This window comes from Bufo bufo, chromosome 6, assembly GCF_905171765.1.
Source record: "Bufo bufo chromosome 6, aBufBuf1.1, whole genome shotgun sequence".
Lineage (NCBI taxonomy): Eukaryota > Metazoa > Chordata > Amphibia > Anura > Bufonidae > Bufo > Bufo bufo.
Window position 1 is genome coordinate 215,619,215 of NC_053394.1, and position 27,002 is coordinate 215,646,216.

At 42.2% G+C, this 27,002-nt stretch overlaps 1 protein-coding gene across 7 annotated transcripts in view; it reads left to right on the forward strand.

The window, feature by feature from the left end:
• Window positions 1-27,002, forward strand: part of ZMIZ1 (zinc finger MIZ-type containing 1) — a 356,469-nt gene that overhangs the window by 99,487 nt on the left and 229,980 nt on the right. For all 7 annotated transcript variants that reach the window (XM_040438858.1, XM_040438865.1, XM_040438864.1 and 4 more), the window contains exon 3: window positions 24,296-24,404. The gene's annotated coding sequence lies outside the window, so the exon portion shown is untranslated. The remainder of the gene's footprint in view (window positions 1-24,295; window positions 24,405-27,002) is intronic.

Here is a 27,002-nt window from a genome sequence, read left to right on the forward strand (position 1 = left end):
GATGAAAGCAACCCTGGACCCCATTAAAGTCTATTCACTGTATTATTTTCCATTATAACATGGTTATAAGGTAAAATAATAGCATTCTTAATACAGAATGCTTACTAAAATGTGCCTTAAGGGGTTAAAAAATAAAAAAATGAACTCCTCTCATCCACTTGATCGCGCAGCTGGCATTGTCTTCTTTCTTCTTCTTTCAGGACCTGCAAAAGGATCTTTGACGTAATCGCGCTCACCACATGGTGACGTCAGCGCAGGTCCTGCTGAATGAAGATAGAAGGATCTTCTATCTTTTTATTCAGCAGGACCTGCGCTGACGTGGTGAGCGCGAACAAGTGGACTAAGGTGAGTTTAAAAAATTTTTTTTTTTTTTTTTTTTTTTTTTTACCCCTCCAGCCCTATTTTACTATGCATTCTGTATTCAGAATGCTATTATTTTCCCTTATAATCTACAGAACACCGATCCCAAGCCCGAACTTCTGTGAAGAAGTTCGGGTACCAAACACGCGCTATTTTTCTCACGCGAGTGCAAAACGCATTACAATGTTTTGCACTCGTGCGGAAAAATCGCGGGTGTTCCCGTAACGCACCCCCACATTTTCCCGCAACGCCCGTGTGAAACAGGCCTTAGGCTGGGTTCAGACCTGAGCGTATTTGATATGCGCGTTTAACGCGCGTTTTTGTCGCGCGTTTTTATGCACGTTTTTTGCAATAGTAAACTCGCGTTTGACGCGCGTTTGTGTGATTGACTGCAGTGTCCTATGGCCACAAACGCGCGTCAAAACGCCCCAAAGAAGCTCAAGAACTTGTTTGAGCGTAGGGCGTTTTTCAGCGCGTTCAAACGCGCTGTAAAACGCTCAAGTGAGAACCAGGGCCATGGGGAAGCATTGGTTTTCATGTGTTGAGCGTTTTACAGCGCGTTTGAACGCGCTGTAAAACGCTCAAGTGTGAACCCAGCCTAAAGGTAGTGATTTCTGCCTCTTAATCTTGGATCACATAGGTTTTCTGGGTTTTTCTTACAGACCACCCAATCTAATTGTAGATGCCGCCAAACTTTGCTTTTGATTTTAGGTTGTTAATGGGAGCACAGCCAAGGACCACCTCCAAACACATCCTACTAAGGGCTCATGCACACGACCTTATACAGTTGCAAGAAAAAGTATGTGAACCCTTTTGGAATGATATGGATTTCTGCACAAATTGGTCATAAAATGTGATCTGATCTTCATCTAAGTCACAACAATAGACAATCACAGTCTGCTTAACCACCTCAGCCCCCAGTGCTTAAACACCCTGAAAGACCAGGCCACTTTTTACACTTCTGACCTACACTACTTTCACCGTTTATTGCTCGGTCATGCAACTTACCACCCAAATGAATTTTACCTCCTTTTCTTCTCACTAATAGAGCTTTCATTTGGTGGTATTTCATTGCTGCTGACATTTTTACTTTTTTTGTTATTAATCGAAATTTAACGATTTTTTTGCAAAAAAATGACATTTTTCACTTTCAGTTGTAAAATTTTGCAAAAAAAACGACATCCATATATAAATTTTGCTCTAAATTTATTGTTCTACATGTCTTTGATTAAAAAAAAATGTTTGGGTAAAAAAAAAATGGTTTGGGTAAAAGTTATAGCGTTTACAAACTATGGTACAAAAATGTGAATTTCCTCTTTTTGAAGCAGCTCTGACTTTCTGAGCACCTGTCATGTTTCCTGAGGTTCTACAATGGCCAGACAGTACAAACACCCCACAAATGACCCCATTTCGGAAAATACACACCCTAAGGTATTCGCTGATGGGCATAGTGAGTTTTATTTTTTGTCACAAGTTAGCGGAAAATGATGATTTTTTTCTTTTTTTTTTTTTTTTCTTACAAAGTCTCATATTCCACTAACTTGTGACAAAAAATAAAAACTTCCATGAACTCACTATGCCCATCAGCGAATACCCTGGGGTCTCTTCTTTTCAAAATGGGGTCACTTGTGGGGTAGTTATACTGCCCTGGCATTCTAGGGGCCCAAATGTGTGGTAAGGAGTTTGAAATCAAATTCTGTAAAAAATGACGAGTGAAATCCGAAAGGTGCTCTTTGGAATGTGGGCCCCTTTGCCCACCTAGGCTGCAAAAAAGTGTCACACATCTGGTATCTCCGTATTCAGTAGAAGTTGGGGAATGTGTTTTGGGGTGTCTTTTTACATATACCCATGCTGGGTGAGATAAATATCTTGGTCAAATGCCAACTTTGTATAAAAAAATGGGAAAAGTTGTCTTTTGCCAAGATATTTCTCTCACCCAGCATGGGTATATGTAAAATGACACCCCAAAACACATTCCCCACCTTCTCCTGAGTACGGAGATACCAGATGTGTGACACTTTTTTGCAGCCTAGGTGGGCAAAGGGGCCCATATTCCAAAGAGCACCTTTCGGATTTCACTCGTCATTTTTTAGAGAATTTGATTTCAAACTCCTTACCACACATTTGGGCCCCTAGAATGCCAGGGCAGTATAACTACCCCACAAGTGACCCCATTTTGGAAAGAAGAGACCCCAGGGTATTCGCTGATGGGCATAGTGAGTTCATGGAAGTTTTTATTTTTTGTCACAAGTTAGTGGAATATGAGACTTTGTATGAAAAAAAAATAAAAATAAAAAAATCATCATTTTCCACTAACTTGTGACAAAAAATAAAAAATTCTAGGAACTCGCCATGCCCCTCACGGAATACCTTGGGGTGTCTTCTTTCCAAAATGGGGTCACTTGTGGGGTAGTTATACTGCCCTGGCATTTTCCAGGGGCCCTAATGTGTGGTAAGTAGGTAAATGACCAGTGAAATCCGAAAGGTGCTCTTTGGAATGTGGGCCCCTTTGCCCACCTAGGCTGCAAAAAAGTGTCACACATCTGGTATCGCCGTATTCAGGAGACGTTGGGGAATGTGTTTTGGGGTGTCTTTTTACATATACCCATGCTGGGTGAGAGAAATATCTTGGCAAAAGACAACTTTTTTCATTTTTTTATACAAAGTTGGCATTTGACCAAGATATTTATCTCACCCAGCATGGGTATATGTAAAATGACACCCCAAAACACATTGCCCAACTTCTCCTGAGTACGGCGATACCAGATGTGTGACACTTTTTTGCAGCCTAGATGCGCAAAGGTGCCCAAATTCCTTTTAGGAGGGCATTTTTAGACATTTGGATACCAGACTTCTTCTCACGCTTTGGGGCCCCTAGAATGCCAGGGCAGTATAAATACCCCACATGTGACCCCATTTTGGAAAGAAGACACCCCAAGGTATTCAATGAGGGGCATGGCGAGTTCATAGAAATTTTTTTTTTTTGGCACAAGTTAGCGGAAATTGATATTTTTTATTTTTTTCTCACAAAGTCTCCCGTTCCGCTAACTTGGGACAAAAATTTCAATCTTTCATGGACTCAATATGCCCCTCACGGAATACCTGGGGGTGTCTTCTTTCCGAAATGGGGTCACATGTGGGGTATTTATACTGCCCTGGCATTCTAGGGGCCCTAAAGCGTGAGAAGAAGTCTGGAATATAAATGTCTAAAAAATTTTACGCATTTGGATTCCGTGAGGGGTATGGTGAGTTCATGTGAGATTTTATTTTTTGTCACAAGTTAGTGGAATATGTGACTTTGTAAGAAAAAAAAAATAATTCCGCTAACTTGGGCCAAAAAAAAGACTGAATGCAGCCTTACAGAGGGGGGGGGGATCAATGACAGGGGGGGTGATCAATGACAGGGGGGGTGATCAATGACAGGGGGGTGATCAGGGAGTCTATATGGGGTGATCACCACAGTCATTGATCACTCCCCTGTAAGGCTGCATTCAGACGTCCGTATGATTTTTACGGATCCGATCAGTCTATCAGTGGATCCGTAAAAATCATGCGGACATCTGAATGGAGCTTTACAGGGGGGTGATCAATGACAGAGGGGTAATCAATGACAGGGGGGTGATCAGGGAGTCTATATGGGGTGATCACCACAGTCATTGATCACTCCCCTGTAAGGCTGCATTCAGACGTCCGTATGATTTTTACGGATCCGATCAGTCTATCAGTGGATCCGTAAAAATCATGCGGACATCTGAATGGAGCTTTACAGGGGGGTGATCAATGACAGAGGGGTAATCAATGACAGGGGGGTGATCAGGGAGTCTATATGGGGTGATCACCACAGTCATTGATCACTCCCCTGTAAGGCTGCATTCAGACGTCCGTATGATTTTTACGGATCCGATCAGTCTATCAGTGGATCCGTAAAAATCATGCGGACATCTGAATGGAGCTTTACAGGGGGGTGATCAATGACAGAGGGGTAATCAATGACAGGGGGGTGATCAGGGAGTCTATATGGGGTGATCACCACAGTCATTGATCACTCCCCTGTAAGGCTGCATTCAGACGTCCGTATGATTTTTACGGATCCGATCAGTCTATCAGTGGATCCGTAAAAATCATGCGGACATCTGAGTGGAGCTTTACAGGGGGGTGATCAATGACAGGGGGGTAATCAATGACAGGGGGTGATCAGGGAGTCTATATGGGGTGATCACCACAGTCATTGATCACTCCCCTGTAAGGCTCCATTCAGACGTCCGTATGATTTTTACGGATCCGATCAGTCTATCAGTGGATCCGTAAAAATCATGCGGACATCTGAATGGAGCTTTACAGGGGGGTGATCAATGACAGGGGGGTAATCAATGACAGGGGGTGATCAGGGAGTCTATATGGGGTGATCACCACAGTCATTGATCACTCCCCTGTAAGGCTCCATTCAGACGTCCGTATGATTTTTACGGATCCGATCAGTCTATCAGTGGATCCGTAAAAATCATGCGGACATCTGAATGGAGCTTTACAGGGGGGTGATCAATGACAGGGGGGTAATCAATGACAGGGGGGTGATCAGGGAGTCTATATGGGGTGATCAGGGGTGATCAAGGGCTAATAAGGGGTTAATAAGTGACGGGGGGGGGGGGGGGTGTAGTGTAGTGGTGCTTGGTGCAACATATTACTGAGCTGCCTGTGTCCTCTGGTGGTCGATCCAAACAAAGGGGACCACCAGAGGACCAGGTAGCAGGTATATTAGACGCTGTTATCAAAACAGCGTCTAATATACCTGTTAGGGGTTAAAAAAATCACATCTCCAGCCTGCCAGCGAACGATCGCCGCTGGCAGGCTGGAGATCCACTCGCTTACCTTCCGATCCTGTGAACGCGCGCGCCTGTGTGCGCGCGTTCACAGGAAATCTCGCGTCTCGCGAGAGGACGCACCGGCGCGTCCACCCAGAACAACAGGACCGCCGCAAAGACGCAATCCTGCGTACGGCGGTCCTGAGGAGGTTAAACTAATAACACACAAAGAATTAAATGTTACCATGTTTTTATTGAACACACCATTTAAACATTCACAGTGCAGGTGGAAAAAGTATGTGAACTCTTGGATTTAATAACTGGTTGAACCTTCTTTGGCAGCAATAACTTCAACCAAACGTGTCCTGTAGTTGCAGATCAGACGTGCACAACGGTCAGGAGTAATTCTTGACCATTTCTCTTTACAGAACTGTTTCAGTTCAGCAATATTCTTGGGATGTCTGGTGTGAATTGCTTTCTTGAGGTCATGCCACAGCATCTCAGTCGGGTTGAGGTCAGGACTCTGACTGGGCCACTCCAGAAGGCGTATTTTCTTCTGTTTAAGCCATTCTGTTGTTGATTTACTTCTATGCTTTGGGTCGTTGTCCTGTTGCAACACCCATCTTCTGTTGAGCTTCAGCTGGTGGACAGATGGCCTTAAGTTCTCCTGCAAAATGTCTTGATAAACTTGGGAATTTATTTTTTCTTCGATGATAGCAATCCGTCCAGGCCCTGACGCAGCAAAGCAGCCCCAAACAATGATGCCCCCACCACTATACTTCACAGTTTGGATGAGGTTTTGATGTTGGTGTGCTGTGCCTCTTTTTCTCCACACATAGTGTTGTGTGTTTCTTCCAAACAACTCAACTTTGGTTTCATCTGTCCACAGAATATTTTGCCACTACTGCTGTGAAACATCCAGGTGCTCTTGTGCAAACTCTAAATGTGCAGCAATGTTTTTTTTGGACAGCAGTGGCTTCCTCTGTGGTATCCTCCCATGAAATCCATTCTTGTTTAGTGTTTTACGTATCATAGATTCGCTAACAGGGATGTTAGCATATGCCAGAGACTTTTGTAAATCTTTAGCTGACACTCTAGGATTCTTCTTCACCTCATTGAGCAGTCTGTGCTGTGCTGTGCTCTTGCAGTCATCTTTACAGGACGGCCACTCCTAGGGAGAGTAGCAGCAGTGCTGAACTTTCTCCATTTATAGACAATTTGTCTTACCGTGGACTGATGAACAGCAAGGCTTTTGGAGATACTTTTATAACCTTTTCCAGCTTTATGCAAGTCAACAATTCTTAATCGTAGGTCTTCTGAGAGCTCTTTTGTGCGAGGCATCATTCACATCAGGCAATGCTTCTTGTGAAAAGCAAACCCAGAACTGGTGTGTGTTTTTTTATAGGGCAGGGCAGCTGTAATCAACACCTCCAATCTCATCTGATTGATTGGACTCCAGTTGGCTGACACCTCACTCCAATTAGCTCTTGGAGATGTCATTAGTCTAGGGGTTCACATACTTTTTCCACCTGCACTGTTAATGTTTACATGGTGTGTTCAATAAAAACATGGTAACATTTAATTATTTGTGTGTTATTAGTTTAAGCAGACTGTCATTGTCTATTGTTGTGACTTAGATGAAGATCAGATCACATTTTATCACCAATTTGTGCAGAAATTCATATCATTCCAAAGGGTTCACATACTTTTTCTTGCAACTGTATATTTTGCGGTCCGCAAAAAATACTGATGCCATCCGTGTGCATTCCGTATTTTACGGAACAGCTGGCCCCTAAAAGAGCAGTACTATCCTTGTCCATAGTGTGGACAATAATAGGACATGTAAAAAAAATTTAAGAACGGAAATGCAGTCCGCAAAAAAGGAACGGTCACGAAAAGAAAATACGCTTGTGTGCATGAGCCCTAAGACATAAGTCTATCAGGTTTATAAAGCAAGCAATTTGCTTTACATTTCTATTCCAGAAGATGGAACAACAATAATTTAGAAAATTATTATGTTGTGCTAATTTACTGCCATTGATATATCCGCTACTAGCAGATCAGCTTTGCTGTCATCATTTGCTCTTTTCAGTATCGGAGCACCTTAATAGTTAATTGCAAATCTCTATGTCTCTCCCCCTCATTTATTCAGCTGTTTTTCAATGCACCATTGCCTCAAGCCCTTGAGTCCTTTCATCAAGGCTCTTGCCATTCTGTGATCTGCAGCGCTGTATATCAAGCTACTATTAAACGCAGGCTGGTTAGTGTTTGGAACCTGGCAGTGCTTCCTCTCTGAGGAAGGAGGGGGGCTGCGGACAGACAGAGCAATGTGTCACCTTACAGCTGCCATGTTGTGCTTACTGAGATCCCATAAGGCCCTAGTCTTATTGTTATCTCCCATTAAATACCTTTACACCATAGTGTGATGTGTGCATGGTAGAACATTTCTGCACACCTAAGATAGCTTTGCTGTATTGATAGTGGCAACCTTGGCTTGCACAGTGAATAGTAATGGATGGAGACTAGCTTGGAATCAGCCCTCTGTACTGAACACGCTGAACCTGTGTACAACCGCTTTAAAGAATAAAATAAAAAAATCTGATGGCCTTGGGTCCTGCTCTTGGAAGCCCTAGCAAACTGCTGATTTTGCCAGGAGAAGTTGTGGACAACTAGGTCTGGAGAGCAAATGTAAAATTGTATATCAGCCATTTATTTGAATAACCATCCATATACTGATAATACAAGGACATATCAAGTCCAACTGTTCCTACAGAGTGGTCTCCATTCTGGCTCATAGAAGCTGAATGCCCATAGTTGATGTTCTTCATTTAGTAACATTTTTGTCCTATGGAGAAGCCTGTTTAAAAAAACAAAGAAAAAAAACACTATACCTAGATGCTACCCAAAATGCAAAAAATAAATAAATGTTGTTTACAGATGTATGTTTACTTAACGAGGATCTCACTGATGAGGTGACATTCCTGTCACCACTCCTGGTAACACCCACCACACAGTAGACAAGTAATGAATAGTTTTTTAGCAGGAATAATAGAGGAATAGCACAACATAGAGGTATATGAAAAGGTGCTCCAGAATTGCTATTTCATATGGAATGCACATATTTACTAAAATATACATGTGGGGAGAGGTGATGGGTCCTCTTTAACTGTTCTCTTAGATCAGAATAACCTGGCAAAAGGTCACCATCTTTGGAAAAAAAAAAGTGTAACTTTCAGAACTAGATATCTAATGCCAAATGGAAGGATGGACACATCTGTAGATAGAATTTTAACACATTTTTCTTGTTGTGAATCCAGCATTCATCTTCTATTTTTATATTATTATTTTTTTCCATCCTTAAAAGCTTTGTAAACCTTTCGGTTTATTATTGCATTGTACTCATTTTTATCTAAAAATAATTTTTTCAGTTGGTCTTTATTGAAAATTTTGAATCCTTGATTCTGTACAGAATTCTCTAGTAGCAGGCGCAGAATTTTCTTTCTGTTCCATCAGGCAGCTCACCTGACTGCTCCTCATCTCTGCTCTCTTACATTATAAACACTCATTATAGTTCCGTTTTTATCTTACTGATAAGAATGTGGCTTAGGCCTGTTTAACATTTGCGGTAAACAGATCTGGCAGGCTGTTCTGGCCGAGATACCGTCCATCCCCATTCACTATAATGGGGACAGGAGATCCGGCCACAACCCGGCAAAAATGTCGTCTGGATCTCCGACCAGCCCTTATTATAGTGAATGGGGCTGAACGGAATGTCGGCTGCGCCCAGTAGGGACGGATCCAACAGGCTGTTCCTGACCGGAACAGTTTTCCAGATCTCTTTAACACAAATGTGAGATATGCTTTAAATAAGTGTTTATGGCCTTTTAGTAATTTAGAGATAAGGGTTATTAGATGACTGTCACAAAGTTAAAGTACCATTCACACAGCTAGACAAACAGCTAACCCTTTGTGACAGAATGGCTCAATATTTTTAATAAAGACCATGTACATGCAGTTATCATCTCTTCTCAATGATCAGGCAATGATTGGGAATGAATTTTTATTACTGATCATCCCATTGCAGGGTATTACCATGTAGTTGCTTACCTCATGTACATATTCCTCATGCCTTTTCTCTTCCAATTTAGACTCTCCTGACTCGTTTTCACCATGTGAACAAATCACTCTTGTTTCGTGTCTATCCTGTATGTGGCACTTCCTGTTGTATCCAACCAAACCCATGATGCACTTCTCGCTTTCCAGCACCGCCCCTAACACCACCCATCTAGTTTCTAGCTCCTCCCATCCAGATAGTTATATAGACACTCCTTTATTACTGCCCCTGGTGCTTCTTTGACATGTCCATAAACATAAAACAGGAAATAACAGAGTATGGACATGGTCATGTGAAGTCAGCAAGAACAGAAGCAATAAAGGTAGAAGAAAAACATATATATTATATATTTTTTTTATTTAAAAGTTTTTTATTTAAATATAGTAACGTAACAAGGTACATGTACAATATTTGGTACGTCTAACATGACGTTGTAGAGGCAAGGATGTATTACATTCATATTATTTTAAGGAATATTGATGTAATCTGGAAACCCCCTTTATGGTTTCTAGGTTTGCTTGATTTTTCTATGACTGAGGGCTCAAGCACACTGTATGGATACTATTGTACAGAGCCATATCGGCTCCATCCATGTCTATGTCTGCAATGGTACTCTCCCCTAGAAGCATAGCTTCTACGTACTGTCTGCCTTCAAACATGCCAAATCCAATTCGACATGTCTTTGAGTATGAATAGTAGGCATGTGCATTGTATTGATAAATGCCTACTGCAACCCATGGAGGGTTTTTGATTTTTGTGTTTTTGTTTTTCACTCCCTGCCTTTCCGGGGCCATAACTATTTTACTGTTTTGTTCACATATATAAATGGGGTCTTATTTTTTGTGGGACAAGTTGTACTTATTGTACCATTTAATATTGCATACGATATAGTGGGAAGCTGGAAAAAAATCCAAATTGCGTGGAATTGAAAAAAAACAAAACAATTCCGACACAGTTTTACGACTTTTGTTTTTACAGCATTCCCTATGCGGTAAAACTGAACAGTTACCTTAATTCTCCAGGTCAGTACGATTACGATGATACCACACTTGTATAGTTTTTCTTGCTTTGTAATACTGAAAAAATAAAAACCTTTAAAAAAGAAATATTACGCTTCGCTGTTTGCCGCATGGAAGAAATATATTTATATTTCAACAGTATGGGTGTTTGCACTCAGTGACGCCCATGATGTTAGTTTTTATTGTTTTCCTAGGGAACTTGAAGAAGCAATCATTACATTGAATGTAATTAGAAGACAAATGGATGGCACTCTAAACATTTGTGAAGCATAGGTCTAATGTTAATTTATTAATAATTTTGAAAAAAAATTAAAGAGTTTAAAAATCTGAAAAAAATTATCCTCTAAGAATAGTATGAATATATATGTCAATACAAAAATAACTATGGGTGCATCAATAAGGTGGATAACTCAATGATTTATATATGAAAAGGGGAAGGGGAGGGTTTACCCTCAGTCGATATATAAATATGCAATGCAATTATTACGACCGTCACGTCAAACAAATAAACAGTAGCAATAAGATATCATCAATCATAACAGTGCGATAATGATGTCGAAAAAGTAGGTATCAATGAACAATAGAAATGCGATACCACCAATAAATAGTATCCAAAAATAGCAGCTATAAAAAACAACTAAAAACAGCAATAGGTCAATGTCAGCAATAAATGAGTGACGGCAGGGATCCTATAGCGACAATTGAAAGTATATATCTCTAGTAGCAGCAAGGATAATGGCAGCAACAGTGAAAATAGCAGCAATATTTAGTCTGTATGGAGGAGTAAAAGGGATGGATCCTGCAGGGATCCAAATGATAGGATCTTGATATGGAAAAAAGAGACTTTTTTTTATTTGATTAGTTTAAACATTGATCAGAAATGCCATTAGCATTCTATTGTATCAATCAAATTGTCATTCAGATATGTCGGGTACTGTATTCCCAAGGGTATACTTTCCAGGCCTTCATTACATTGCTTCTCTCATAGACCCCAATGCATTAGCATTGGTGTCTGAGACTTGCCCTGTTCCTAGGTCTCCATAGGAGTCTATCTGCGGTAGCCTCGGATCAAACAAAAGGAGGACCAAGGCCGCTGTACACAATGTCCGGCTCCACTGATCCCAGCTAATGGGAGCCACTGCATGCCTGGAGCGCACGCTGCTGGGTCTTTGAGCTCCCAGACGCCGTGGTCACATTTGGGATTAAAAGGGTTGTCTCACTTCAGCAAATGGCATTTATCGTGTAGAGAAAGTTATTACAAGCCACTTACTAATGTATTGTGATTGTCCATATTGCCTCCTTTTGCTGGCTGGATTCATTTTTCCATCATATTATACACTGCTCATATCCAGGGGTTATAGCCACCCTACAATCCAGCAGCCAGACAACGAAAACACCTTTAGGCTACTTTCACACTTGCGGCAGGACGGATCCGACAGGCTGTTCACCATGTCGGATCCGTCCTTCCGCTATTTCGCCGTGCCGCCGGAGCTCCGCCCCCGTCCCTGGCGGTGCACGGCGAAAGCCGCCGGACTAAAAAGTCGGACATGCAGGACTTTTTAGTCCGGCGGCTTTCGCCGTGCACTGCCGTGCTGCGCCGGAGCTCTGCCTCCGTCCCCATTATAGTCAATGAGGACGGAGCGGCGGAAGGACGGATCCGACATGGTGAACAGCCTGTCGGATCCGTCCTGCCGCAAGTGTGAAAGTAGCCTTAAATGTGTGTGATCGGGTATGGTATCACTGTGCTCGCGAGCAGGTGCTATCTTTAAAGACTCGGCCTGGGTGTCAAGGGGTTAAAAGGGTATGTAGTAAGGGTGAGGCTCTGTTTGGGGCCTCTTTCACAGATTCTGTTAAAAAGATCAGACGAAAAAGACCTACATGCAGGACTTTTTCTTTTGGTGAAAAAAACAAACAAAAAAAAAAAAACAGGATTCCGAATGGAAACTAAACGGATTCCATTGTAGCCGATGGATCAGTCATGTGCCCTATCCGGCACGTCCCTTTTTTCCCGTTCTGCTCCGTTCACAAAGCAGAACAATTGGAAAATAAAATCAGTGACGTGAACCCGGCCTAACAATGTAGTTTTATTCCTCAAGTGTAAAGTTTATGGGTCAGATTTGTCATTACATTATGGCACTTTTGTTGCATCAAAGAGTTGCAAACTGCACGTGCGCAAGTGGCATTTCTTTGCTAGGCTTGCCGCTTTTATCATCTTTTATGCCAGTTCTCTGGTCTAGATGGACGCTGAAATCTATGCCAACCATGATGTGGGGTAGATCTCAGTTCAGGCGCACGGACTGCCGGATTCCGCATCTAATTTCTATAAATCAGGCGCAGCATCTTGCAGCAAGTCTGGTTATCATAGCCCGGCCTACTGTACTGTGACTGATCTGTAGCAATAGCAAACTGCTATGAATGGCACATAATAGCCACTGCTCATTAACACCTTAATATACAGTGTAATTGGGTATTTACATGTTAATTAGACTATGACAATACTCACACAAGCCATTATTGGAACAAAATGAAAGCCATCATACTATCCATCAGCAACAACTAGCCTGCTTCCTGATGGTTTCCATTGCATGTAGTAGAAGTTACATGAAAAATAGATGAAAACAACATAAGGGCAATAGTGAAGTGCTCACTTTTAGTGCCAGGGTTGATCAATTGATTTGTGTATGTGTTAACTAGGGATGAGCGAATCGACTTTGGATTAAACATCTGAAGTGGATTTGCATAAAACTTTGTTCTAACACGGTACGGAGCAGGAGCTCTGTACAGTATTGGAATGTATTGGCTCCGATCAGCCAAGACTTCACATAATAACTTCATAAATCAATTTCTACTGTAAAAAACGATTTCCCGAACTCTGGTTCCGTTCCAAGGTACCACTTGGAACTGAACCAGAGTTCAAGAAATGTTTATTATTTTTTTATTAATTTATGAAGTTATTACGAGACTTTGTGAAACAATAACTTTGTCTCATCAGAGCCAATACATTCTAATACTGTACATTCTAATACCGTACAGCATTAGAACGAAGTTGAATGTAAATCGACTTTGGATGTTTCATCAGAAGTCGATTCACTGATCCCTAGTGTTTACGTGGATCGCATATACAGGTTACCCGCAAGAACTCCTCTGAGGAACCATCTGTTCAGTTTAAGAAGAAATATTAGCTAACATAATATTTCTTCACTGGTTATTTAGCATGTTAATAAGCCTCCAAATAAGTGTTTTCCACGTATGAAATAATGCGATTATTTATTGAGCTTGTGAGCACTTGTTGGGTAACTACTTCCACAAGAACTATTACCATGAGGTCCTGTCCACCTTTACACTCCGAATACGTATGGAACGTTCCAGGACACGAGGCGCCGTGTTTCCTGTCACATTATTGTTAACGAAATGAAAAAATACTTTTAATTTTCCAAATTTGTTCTCTTGACATTCGCTAATATTTATAAATTAAAGTGGTCCTTTGCTTTTCCTATATTGGTAACCTGTCCTACGGATCGGTCATCAATATCCGATCGGCGGAGGTCTGCCTTCTGGCACCCCTGTGTGAAGAGAACACAGTGCTGCCCACACCCCGCCGATCTGATATTGATGACCTATCCTAAGGATAGATCATCAATATAGGAAAAGCGGAGAACTCCTTTAAGGGCAGTGGGCATTTTCAGTCCATGGGGTATTCCATGTTGGTAGATGGCTCTGTGCCATTACTGAGCTCTGATCTTAGTAGCCAACTACACAGGTTATGATTTTCATTAGTTGAGAGTGCGCCATATGTATGATGAAATGTTTACCTCTTAAAGCTCTGTTAATGGGATTTGTAGGAATTGTGTTGATTTGCCATTTCCCTTATGCTTTCTCACTTTTATTCCCAGCAGTGGAAGTACGCCGTACTCTATACACTGCATTCTTCACTCACCAAGAATGGTAAAGCATTTGATTTGCCTTGTAAGCAACTAACGGGCAAGAATCTCCCCTTGCATGGTATCAGTCAGTTGGCAGGCCACAAATGTTTTTGATCAAAGACTAGTCTAGGAAGAGTAAACGGGAAAGGGGTTTTCCAGGATTATGACACTGCATCGTGTGGTACCTGATGAATAAATCATCTGCTTACCTCCACTGCATTCCTGGTCACCTTGTCTACTTCCAGCCGGGGCATCTCAACCTCACTGATTTGTAGCCTCACTACTTGACTAGAACCTCTGCATCATTTGTTTTCTTAAAGGGGCATTCCCATTGCACAAAATTGTGGCATGTTTGTTGAAGTGCCATACATGTCTGATAGGTATGTTTCCCACCTCTGGGCCTGTCTGCAAACTGGGAATACATCTTAATTAATGTATTCCTAATTTATGTATTCTTGCCGCTCTTATCCTCTTCTTATGAGTTATAGTTATGCCTCACACATATACTCAATTCTCATTAGCCAACTATTCATTCTATATGTATTTTTCGCTCTATAACACGCACTGGCCCATAAGACGCACCTAGGTTTTTAAGGAGGATGACACTATTATGGGGGATCTGTGGATGACACTATTATGGGGGATCTGTGGATGACACTATTATGGGGGATCTGTGGATGACACTATTATGGGGGATCTGTGGATGACACTATTATGGGGGATCTGTGGATGACACTATTATGGGGGATCTGTGGATGGCACACTGTTATGGGGGATCTGTGGGTGAGGCCAAGTTCACACGACCGTATGGCTTTTTTTGTTTTTTGCGGTCCGTTTTTCACGGTTCCGTTTTTGAGTTCTGTTGTGTTTCCGTTTCCTTTCCGTTTCTCCGTTCCGTTTTTCCGTATGCCATGTACAGTATACAGTAATTACATAGAGAAAATTGGGCTGGCCATAACATTTTCAATAGATGGTTCAGAAAAAACGGAACGGAAACTGAACGGAAACGGAAGACATACGGATGCATTTCCCTATGTGTTCCGTTTTTTTTTGCGGACCCATTGACTTGAATGGAGCCACGACCCGTGATTTACGGCCAAATATAGGACAAGCTCTATCTTTCAACGGAACGGAAATACGGAAACGGAATGCATACAGAACACATTCCGTTTTTTTTGCGGAACCATTGAAATGAATAGATCCGTATACGGACCGTATACGGAACACAAAAAAACGGCCCGTACACTCGCAAAAAAAACGTTCGTGTGAACTAGGCCTGATACTGTTATGGGGGGGATCTGTGGATGACACATATATAGCATCTTATGCTATGTGTCATCCACAGATCCCCTCCATAACAGTGTCCCTGTAGTGTGAATGACCCCCAAAACAGGGTTGTGGGGGTCGCATCTGCTTTAATAATGACAGCGGGGCCCGTGCAGTGACTATATTCTACTACACGGGCCCCGCTCACTGTATATAAGCGTATCTGTAATTGTTAATTGTTATGTATGGTATATAATCGGGTAATCGGCGCCTGTATACTTACAAGCACTCGGTAGCAGAGAGGAGGGAGGAGGCAGGCCGGGAGGACGGGCGCAGGCAGCGTGAGTCACTACGTCATGCGCCCACGCTGCCTGCTTCATTCATAAAGTGGGCGGCGCAGGCGCGTGACGTAGTGACTCACGCTGCCAGCGCCTGTCCTCCCGGCCTGCCTCCTCCCTCCTCTCTGCTACCGAGTGCTTGTAAGTATACAGGCGCTGATTACCCGATTATATACCGTACATAACAATTAACAATTACAGATACGATTATATACAGTGAGCGGGGCCCGTGTAGTAGAATACAGTCACTGCACGGGCCCCGCTGTCATTATAAAAGCAGATGCCGGCCCCAGCCCCTCCTCAGTCTCAGCTGATACACCCGCTGCGTGGCATCGCGGCGCGGCGTATCATTGAAAATTCGGCAATAGCAGCCCCAGGACACTGCTATTTTCCCCCCGAAAATGCGTCTTATAGGGCGAAAAATACGGTAGCCAACAACACATGTTCTCCTTCAGCAGCGTCTTTACTACACCCCTTTCCCACGGTGCCCTTACAGCCTGATAACACTCTATGCGCAGGCGTGGTGACTTCAGTCCCTCTGTGCTTTGCCTCCCGGGAGACACTACATTCTACTCCTCTACAAATAGGCGGCACGTCCAACATGGCGGCCGCATCCCAGAGCAAGGTTCTCTTCTCCTGGCCACAGGTGGGTAATCCGTTCCTTCTGCCCTTATTTAGACTTATACTGGACATCTATGCTCAGACCTTTATCTATTGTCCCCTACTTTCCTATATGCGACCAGTCAATACATTTCATAATAAGTGCCTACTTAGTGATACACTTACCTACCTATACACCTATTTACCTATCTACATACCATATGATAACCCTGCTCTTTTATCTTAAACAATACACTAGAACCCATGGACCCACAGCAATATATACAGGACATACGTCTACACTCCTTCCTTAACTACTACCTGGTATATATTTTGTTATCTAGCTTTCAAATTTTTCAAATGCAGATGGTTAGAATCATTTTGTAAACCCAGATATTCAATGTATGCTGTTTTATATTCTTTACAGACCCCTTGATAAAGGTCGTTAACCGACCGAAACGTTGGGACTTTTTCATGGCCTTTAATATTGATGTAAATTCTTGATGCAAAGCATGTACAAAATGATGTGAAGTTGCACATCATGTATTAAAGCATCACTTAAAAATTATTTTTGGTGTGCCATAGATATCCTTATAGATGTGGATTGACTATTTGCCTCTACGAGCACCCACCATTGAAGGGTGTGCAGATCTTTCTCAATAATAGATTTGGAGAAGTGGTCACATGGTGTAGATCTCTTCATTAATTCGGAATTAAAGACAAACAACTTATGCAAGTAATAATGCTTTAAAACGGAGTTCCTCAACTTCAGTCTTCAGGGCCCACCTACTGGTCATGATTTGAGAATATCCCACAGAATGAATACCTGTGGTAAGTCCTGATGCACTGACACTAATGACCAGCTCAATACTAAAGAAATCCTGGAAACCTGACCCTGAGGGCTGGAGTTGAGGAACACTGCTTCAAAGGCATATCCCTATCTAGGATCTTTATAGCAGATCAACGGAATAGGTCATAAATACACATCATCTGCGACCTGCGCCGAAAATGGCTGCTCTTAATTCCATAACTCCCATATAAATAAATAGAAAGAACTGCAACTATCTCTCCATTCAAGCCCAATCCCCATTCTCCACATACATGCGGGTATATGGGGTAGGTGAGAAGAGCCGTTTTAAGGATTCTCTTTTTCTTCTACAGTTGAGGCAGGACGGGTTATTTGCCAGGGAGGTATATATAATTTTTTTCCTCCCGCCCATTGCATAGAAATGTGATTCATGCCTGCAGTGGCCCATTGTAGTTTATTTATTTTTAATACTTTCCCTGCATGGTGGAAGTGGAGCAGACATTAATGATTGATAAAAGCTGAGAGCTGGGAAGAAAAAAATCCTGTTTAATGCTGATGAATAATTTATTCAACTCTGTATGTTTTTAAGAAATGATGTCCCTTTTCTCCCTCTTGTGTTCAGAGCAGAGGCACTGTCAGTTAAAATGGTACACAAAACTTGTACTGATGTCACGATATTGAATTATTTCATGATAATACCAAGGCCTTAGAATTCGGTCAGTTTTGAATTCTCTTGGCATCCCTGATCTACCGGTAGCTTTTGCAGACTGTTATGTAATAAAATGGGCAATAGATGCTGCAGCAGGGGTAGAGCCATTTCTATTTTATTAGGGTGAATTGTTACTTAAAGGGGTTGTCTCATCATGGACAATGGGGGCATATTGCTAGGATATGCCCCCATTGTCTTATAGGTGCAGGTCTCATCTATATCGAGAACGGAGCCCCGCAAGTGAAGGAGGGCGTGCTGCGCATGCCAAGGATGGCAGTATTTCTGAAACTGCGCAGTTTGTGATCTGTGGTGAAAGTGTATCATGTGTGAACAAACGGGACCATTGCGAACAAGCTATGTGGAAACTGTGGAGCACCAAGTGCCGTTGATGTGAGAGGTGAACGTCGGCTGCGAAGATGCGTAAGGCCGGACTGACGTGATATAGTGGAGCAGCTCACTGCCACAGTGAACCAGTAGGCTGCCAGGTGTGTGTCCAAAATAACAGTTTAGCGAACCGTACTGTGTATGGGGCTCCGAAGCACATGGATGGTCACTGCTAACGAAGTTGCATCGGCAGAAAAGGCCTCTTTTTTTCACATCCGTACCGTAATTGGACGTCCACTGATTGATTCTCAGATGAGTTGTGTTTTCTGCTTCATCGAATGGATGGACATTTTTGTATCATGCAAGGACCATCAGAGAACAAATCCCCGCAACCATTGCTGGAAGAACACAAGCTGGTGGTGGCAGCGTTACGGCCATGGGAATGTTTTCAGGGCTTTCTCTGGGCCCACTCATGTGGAAGGCACTCTCAAACGATTTTGGGTATGAATCTATCCTTGCAGATCATGTACACCCATTCTGATTATATTCCCTGGGGCTGATTGGATCTTCCAGCAAGACAATGCGACCTGTCACATGGCTAGAAATGTCTGCCATTGGTTAGAAGAGTATGACCAAGACTTCCAATTACTACTCTGGCCCTCCAATTCCCCAGATTTGAACCCAACTGAGCATCTGTGAGACCACCGTGATCATTGTCTTTACTCTATGGATCCTCCTCCACGCACCTTCCAGCAGCTGTGGGAGCACTATAGTCAGCATGGCTCCAGATACCTGTGACAACCTACCATGACCTTATTGAGTCACTCCAGCCCGTCTAGCTACTAGTTACTGTGGCTCTTAGCTGGTGCTCCTAATAATGTGGCTGGACTGTGTGTAATCAAAAGGTTTCCTACTGTTCTGTGTTTTTGACCCACACCTAGTTTTGGCTCACAATAACTGATGGAAATCACTGATCAAACACTGACCAAACATTGAATATGTGAAAGAAGCTTTTTGTCAAGGTGTTATATATGAGATTATTGAAAGAAGGAAGGCCACAAATGACCCACTGTACCAGTCTTCTGAATGGCAGTAGTTCATAGGTATGCAGTGCCACATCACTTCACCCCCACATCACCAGTTACTGTGATAACTGCAAATCTTTAATCTGGTGAACCTCCCTTCTCTAGGAATAGTAATGAGAATTATTTGGGGTCTTTTTCATTGACACAAGTACCGTATTTCCTTCACACTGTATATGTTGCTAACATGTATTGTCCCTAATAATTGGCCAGTATGTATACTTAGATATTTGTGTAACAACATGTAAGGCTCTGTTCACATTAGTTTCATGACTTCTGTCCATTACAGAACCATGAGAGCTATGCCTGATTTTGTTTTCAGACCGATATTTACCTATATTGGGGTACAGCAGCCTTCCATCTGGAGGTTCCACTATTTTTAAGATTAAGAATAGCGTTTCAGTCTTATGCCATGCAACATGATCTAGCCGTCCAGCCAACAGGATTCATGTGTTACTTATTGTTATCGCTCCAACGTTTTGTTTTCTTTTACTTAAAGAAAATACTCCTTGAATTGAATATGAATTGAATTTTTCCTCATGTTGCCCACTTCCTGCTCCTCTGCATTGGCTGTCGGCCAGTATTGATTGGCGCCCACCCCGCTGGAGTTAACAGATGTCAGAAGTGATAGATTATAGGTCGTTCCTTTTAATTTCACTGCTCCCAGATCACAGCTTTGAGCCTAATTCTTTTCAGTGTCAGGATCACTCTTCTGTCACCCACCTCTTCCTTTAACTCTTGTGCTGCCACTGATGCATGACACCAATTAGACCTAAGCAAAAGTGAAGGCCCCAGCTGTTTTATTCCTTCCTAGCATGGTCGATTCCAAGGGAACAGTACTCGCCAGAGATTTGGCAAAATAAGTTTTTGTTCACGAATCTGTGCACACACTGGGAGCACTTTCCCATATTGTGGCGGACATATTATGTACTAGCACAGAGTAGTATGGTAATATGTTGATGAATTAATGGTGTTCTCCAGCAAAATGTAGGCTTCTTTTTTCCCACTGTATGTCTTAATTATATTAGTACAGTGATATATGTGTGTGTATGTATGTGTGTGTGTATATATATATATATATATATATAATCTCTGTAGTTCTTTATGTGAGGGTAACTTAATGCACATATCAATCACGGTCTAATATTAGCCTCCGGTGTTCTTTTTCTTGTTAAGAAACACAATCTAAGCAATCTGCTATCTTACTTTTTGTGTTACTGTATATCAGGAGGATTAACACTTCTATTTCAATATCACAAGTGGAGTGCTGTACCCAGATATTTCTGTATCGGTCAGCTTTTTGTGTTATACGGTTGCTCCATGTTCTGCAGATATCAACAATAATCAGTTGTGTCCATAGTTTTCTTATTTGCCTACCGCCCACCCCCATCACACATCTAGCAGTTGAAGTGTGGACAGTACTTGGTTATTTATTACTGAAGCCTATCTTCATTCCGGGCTGATCTAGAAAAGAGAACTGTGTGTGACACTGACTATGGTGGCAAATAACAGGATATTATGAGATTTCTCATAATAGTGGGTTCCTATTATTGAGGTTTGGAAATCCAGACTTTACTTGCTCATAATAAATAAGAGAGATAGTGAGATTCATATACAGTAAGATTTATTGTTGCTGTGGTCGCTGAGTTCTGACAGCTGCGGAAGGCAGCTGACTATCGCACCACGGGACCAAAAGGGGACAGCCGTGTGTTTCTTGGCACCCTTCGGCAGCCAAGAGCTGCTTAGCACTGGTATTAACATGACCTTCCTGTTATAGCCAAGGCCTTGCCTAGGTAGGGACGCAAGGAGTGTGCTGACTTGACAAACACGTGTCAACTACTCTGCTTTATGATATTTACTTTACTGTAGTTAAAGCACATTCACTTTTTTGCTTTCAGCTTAACCTGTAGTGAGAAAATAGTCATTGGCAGCAAGCAGTGATGCAAGGTCACTGTAACCTCATATTTTTGTATTTCATTGTTGTATTTGTCTCATGTTACTAACAGATGAGTCATGTTTATTAAGGTATTTTGATATGAAGCTTTATACAGTTTCTAGGATACTGCTAATGCTTTTGTCTGCCTGAGGTCAATCAATGCCATTCTCCTTCCTTTTGTGTTCTTTCAGAACCCGCGATCAGTCTTGTGATAATCTCGCAACACCGTATATGAGGATATAGCCAGCTGCAGATAGCAATGGCATACTTGGGGGGATGGAAGATGCTGTGTAAATAGATGTGTAGACTTACACTTGTTTCAGACTTGCGTTGTCAGATCAGACAGGCTGTTCTGGCCAGGAACAGCTTGACGGACGCTGCCAGAATACCGTCCGGCCCCATTAACTATAATGGTGTCCAGTGGAGATCCAGCCGAAACCCAGCAAATATGCAGAGAATCGGCCACACAAATACTGCTGCGCGCATCGGTTTTTGTCCGGCTGATTCCCGGCATTCTATGCCAGAACAGCCTGCCGGAAGGCTGTGCCGGCGGTGTGAAACAAGCCTTTGATCAGTGCGTGATATTCAAATAACTTGTGTATAAGCTGAGCTTGGTTATGCAAGGAGACTTTTGAGGCTGGTTGGGTTGTCACATCGCCTCACTGCTGAGCATGGGGTGTGTTTGGTATTGCAGCTCAGCTCCTTATAAGAGACCATTCACAACCGCGTAGCTAATTATGGAAACAAATTAGATGCTTTTTAATAGCCTCGTATAACCCCTTTACGCCATTCCAAACTGGGAGATGTTTAAGTCATGGCAAACCCACCTTTATTCAAGCTTTGCTTGTAGAAATCTGCCATAGTTCATACTGAAGTTTCCTGTAGAAATGAACTTTCTTTAATCGGGTCACATCATAAAACCCACAAGGTTTGTTTTTTTCTTCTTTCTTTATAATATTTGAATGCAGCTAGAATGCAGAGCACATGGTGTAGTCCTTTCACTTTGCCTTATTTCACTTTCCTGTCTTGAAACTCCTCTGAGTAATGACTCACATGGCTTTAATAATTCCACTTGGCTATCTTTCCTCTTCTCCACTTTCCCTCATTGCTGTCTGTCACGTTCCTGGTGCCCTGGTTCTCTACACTCTTGCTTCCATTGTTCCACAGTTACTGTCAACTCTGCTGTGTCCTTTAAGAGGTATTCCAGTTATAACAAGCTATCCCCTATGCACAGAATAGGGGATAACTATCAAATCTGTGAAGGTCCTACCTCTGGGACTCCCACCAATCACTAGAATGGGGGGCCCTGTTACCTGAGGACGGAGCGGCTGGTCGGAAAAGCATGCCACTGCTTCATTCATTTCCATGGAATGTCAGAGATGGCTGAGCCTTTTGGGTGATAGACTGTGTTTATGGACCTTAAGGCAGAACAGCAGCATCCATTCTCTCTATTATTGGAATTTATGGGGGGAAAAAAATCATTACTTTCCTGGTTTCCGTGACCATGTAAAACATTTGGCACTATATTTTGGCTGACCTTGTGGTGTTTGGCTAATGCTTTATTTGGGGTCCATAGATGATGTATGAGCTGTATCACTGGCACTATGTTAAGGGACCATGACAAGCATGATTTGACAAGTTTCTAGTAACAACTAGAAACTACTTATTTTACTCCTTCTGTGCATATTTGAATGTTATGCTGGGCATAGGAGACAAAGGAAATATGTTGAACAATAGTTTTAGATTTTTCGTGTACTTCGATCACAGGTGAATTTTCCTGGCGAGGACCAAGAATGCAGTGTTGTCATTTTTTCTTATATGTTAAAGTTGCACATAAGAACCCACATTCTCTGTTATTAGCCATAAACATGGCAGTGATGAACCAACAATTGAGTGTAAACAACCCTTTAAGGGGAATCTGTCAGCAGTTCTGACCATGCTATACTGCTGACAGCCTTAGGTAGGGGCTGGGGTGAGCAATGCAAACATACCTTTTGTGAAGAGTTTATTATCAGAAGAAATGAAAATATTAGCTTTTATTCTGCCAGTTCCGGCTCCTGCCAGTGCACTGGAGGTGGAGCTTCGCTGCGCAGTGCTCTCTGCATTGAGCTGTTTTACAGCCCCTCCCCTCTGATCCCTGTGACCTCTGTAGTGGTCTGGTTAGATTCTAGAGTAAAGGATCAGGGCTGTGAAGCTGCTCGGCGCAGAGAGCATTGCATGGTGAAGCACGTGCAGGAGCAGAATCTAGCAGAATAGATATTCATATTCACACTAAAAAGCTCCACAGAAGATATGTTTGTAATGATCTCTCCAAAACTACTGATAGCTTCCCTTTAAAAAAATATTGACAGGCTGACTATATTGTTGATTGATGCTCATTATAACCAGACATTGGTCCTTGTAAAAAACAAAAACAAAAAAAAAACGCCCCTATGTGACAGATTTGCTGACCAATCATTAGTCACATGGCCATTTACACACACACAGATCTTTAGTTATACACACCAACTATAGGTCTGATTGGACAGAAATTGGCCAGATAATCTGTTTTTGTCATACAGCCCTTAGTTAAAAACAGATAAACAGTCAGTTTTTAATGGACTTTTTTTTACTGATGCCTTTCTGAGAGATGAACACTAAAAACTATCCCATTCAATTTTGTGGGGCTGTTGGTCAGTGAAAACTGATAATACAGAACATTTTATGTTTTTTCACGTATGTTATTCACTGGCCTTCAAAAAAATGCATGTCATGTGCATGTAGCCTTAGTCTTGTCTCCAAGCACACTATGCCCTATATATCCATAGGGTTCCATTCAGGTGACGAAGGCCAAGATATATATTTCAAGATGGTCATGTGAACGTGTTTGGAAACCATCTGCCTTTGTGATGGTTGCTGCTCTTGCTGTTTTGGTTTTTGAATTAACCATCTAACATGGTCATCTACAGTAAATATAATATAATATAATCTGAGTATTTTTTATGAATTAAAATGGTTTCCCTTGTCTTTTATAGGAAATACAATGTGCTTCTGCTGTTGGGTTGCAAGACTTCAAAAGTTTCCAATGTAGGGCAGCACAGATACAGTTTTTAATGAATACAATCACCTTGATGCCCAAAACTGGTAAGCAGGATGGTGATGGCAGTGCAAGTGTGTTTCACAGTGTTGACTTATGGCATGCACAGTCTATGAAAAAAGCTGCTTTTTATGAATCTACGGTATGTTGTGCTATTCCATTATTATTCCTCCTAGAAGTTATAAATAAATTGCCTATAGACTGCAGTGAAGGTCCAGATGGCTGTTACCAGTTGGGAATGTGTGCCTGTACATTCTGACACTGGCAGAACTGATTGGATAGTGTAAAGCTGTTTAGGGCAACACTTTCACCTGGGATCACTCATCTTGACCTTCATTGCGAATTGCTAGTAATTCATTCATAAATTCTAGCAGGAATAATAAACGAATGACGCAACATAGTCATAAGAATAGATGTTCCAGAAATATTACATGTGGAGTTACTGCAAAAACAGTAAGAAGTAGTTATGCAGTGGCTGTGTTTGGGGTGCTCCCAACACTACGCTGGGTTCCCTGGGCACCAATGAGGTGTCACCACAATTGGTGCTCTCCCACGTGTTGCTGCTGTCCGGAGGGGATGGTAAGGCATAGTGTACCCCAATGGGAAATAATTCCAAAGAATCAGGGTCCTTATATACAGTTTCTAGCTGAACTAGACCTTCTTGTGGGAAGGGTGGAGTAGAGATGCACAGCCTAAACAGAAACAATTTTGCAATTTTAGTCTGTCATAGACCTGTATAGAGTTTAAATACAAGTCTATGGGAATGACTAAGCAGGTTTTCCAGACATTAAAGGGAACTAGCATATTAGCAAAAAAATTTTTTAATGTGTAATAAAGTACCTTATATCCATATGTCTTGTTCTTTTTATTGTGAGTCTTGTCATTTCTTCAAAAAAATGCTTCTTATGATATGCAAATGAAGCTGTAAGGAGCCCAGAGGGGCGTTATTCTTTCTCCACGGTAAGAAGCGTTTTTTTTGGAAGAAATGACAAGACTCACAATAAAAAGAACAAGACATATGGATATAAGGTACTTTATTACACATGTATTCCTAAAAAAATTTTTTTGCTAGTATGCTACTGACAGATTCCCTTTAAAAGTCTTCAGATGTAAACAACAGAGCTAAACCAGACAGTCATAAGGTCACTGTCTGTGTTTTTTTTTTTTTTTCTCTTTTCAAAACATTGCATAGTCCCTTATTGTAACTGGAAGATTTCTAACTGATCAGTTACATAGGTAGAAAGTATCAAAGTCTCTCAATATTAGCTTGATGTGCAATAACCCTTTTCACAGTGCAGTGCAGATATAGTGTACCGTATTTTTCGCCCTATAAGACGCACCGGCCCATAAGACGCACCTAGGTTTTTGAGGAGGAAAATAAAAAAATATTTTGAACCAAAAGGTGTGCTTTTGGTGGGTTTTGAAATAATGGTGGTCTGGGGATGACGCACTGTTATGGGGGATCTGTGGGTGACACACTGTTATGGGGGATCTGTGGGTGACACTGACACTGTTATGGGGGATCTGTGGGTGACACATATATAGCATCTTATGCTATGTGTCATCCACAGATCCCCTCCATAACAGTGTCCCTGTAGTGTGAATGACCCTCAATACAGGGGGTTGGGGTCGCATCTGCTTTTATAATGACAGCGGGGCCCATGCAGTGACTGTATTCTACTACACGGGCCCCGCTCACTGTATATAATTGTATCTGTAATAGTTAATTGTTATGTATATAATCGGGTAATCAGCGCCTGTATACTTACAACTAGGGATGTACCGATACCGATACCAGTATCGGTATCGGGACCGATACCGGGCATTTGCACGAGTACATGTACTCGTTCAAATGTCCCCGATACCACTGCCGATACCTGTGCACCGCTTCTATGTGTCCGTCCGCGGCCCCTGCATCTCCCACAGCTAACAGCTTCACAGGCAGCAGCAGGCAGTGTAATTGGAGCCTAGAGTGGAAGCTAGCTCCGCCCTGCCCCTCCCCGCCCTCCAACCAATCAGAGGCAACCAGCACTGACTCACAGTGCAGGGACTCAGAGAATCGTCTGAGAGTTTATTAGTTAAAAGAATCCAATGAGTCACAGACCGTGTCATCGAGTCCCTGCCAGACTTCCTGCTCTGCGGCTCCCTGTAAGTCCGTCCGGGGGGAAGGGGGGGCATTATTAGCATAGCATGTAGTGGAGCTGTGTGTGTACAGGGTGCATGTAGCAGAGCAGGAAGTCTGGGGTGACAGTCTTTGACTCATTCGATTCGTTTTAACTAATAAACTCTCAGACGATTCTCTGAGTCCCTGCAATAACTATAATTACATCACAGTCTGCTCCACTGCATTCACTGCAGCAGACTGTGTTTGCCAGGAGCGAGTCCCTCTAAAAGTCATAGTGTATGTCTTCTATGGCCCTGGTCCTTCCCTTCCTGCTTGCAAGCTGCACATTGATCTCTAAAAGCAGGCATTAGGGCAAGAAGAAATATACATTACTGTATGATGGCCACAAGACTATTATACTGAGGAGGGGGGGGCTTCAAAAATTGTTGTCCTGACTCCTTACAGTAGCGTCTCCTTGTGGCCGTCCCATACAGTATAATGTCTCCTTGTGGCCCCCATACAGTATAACGTCTCCTTGTGG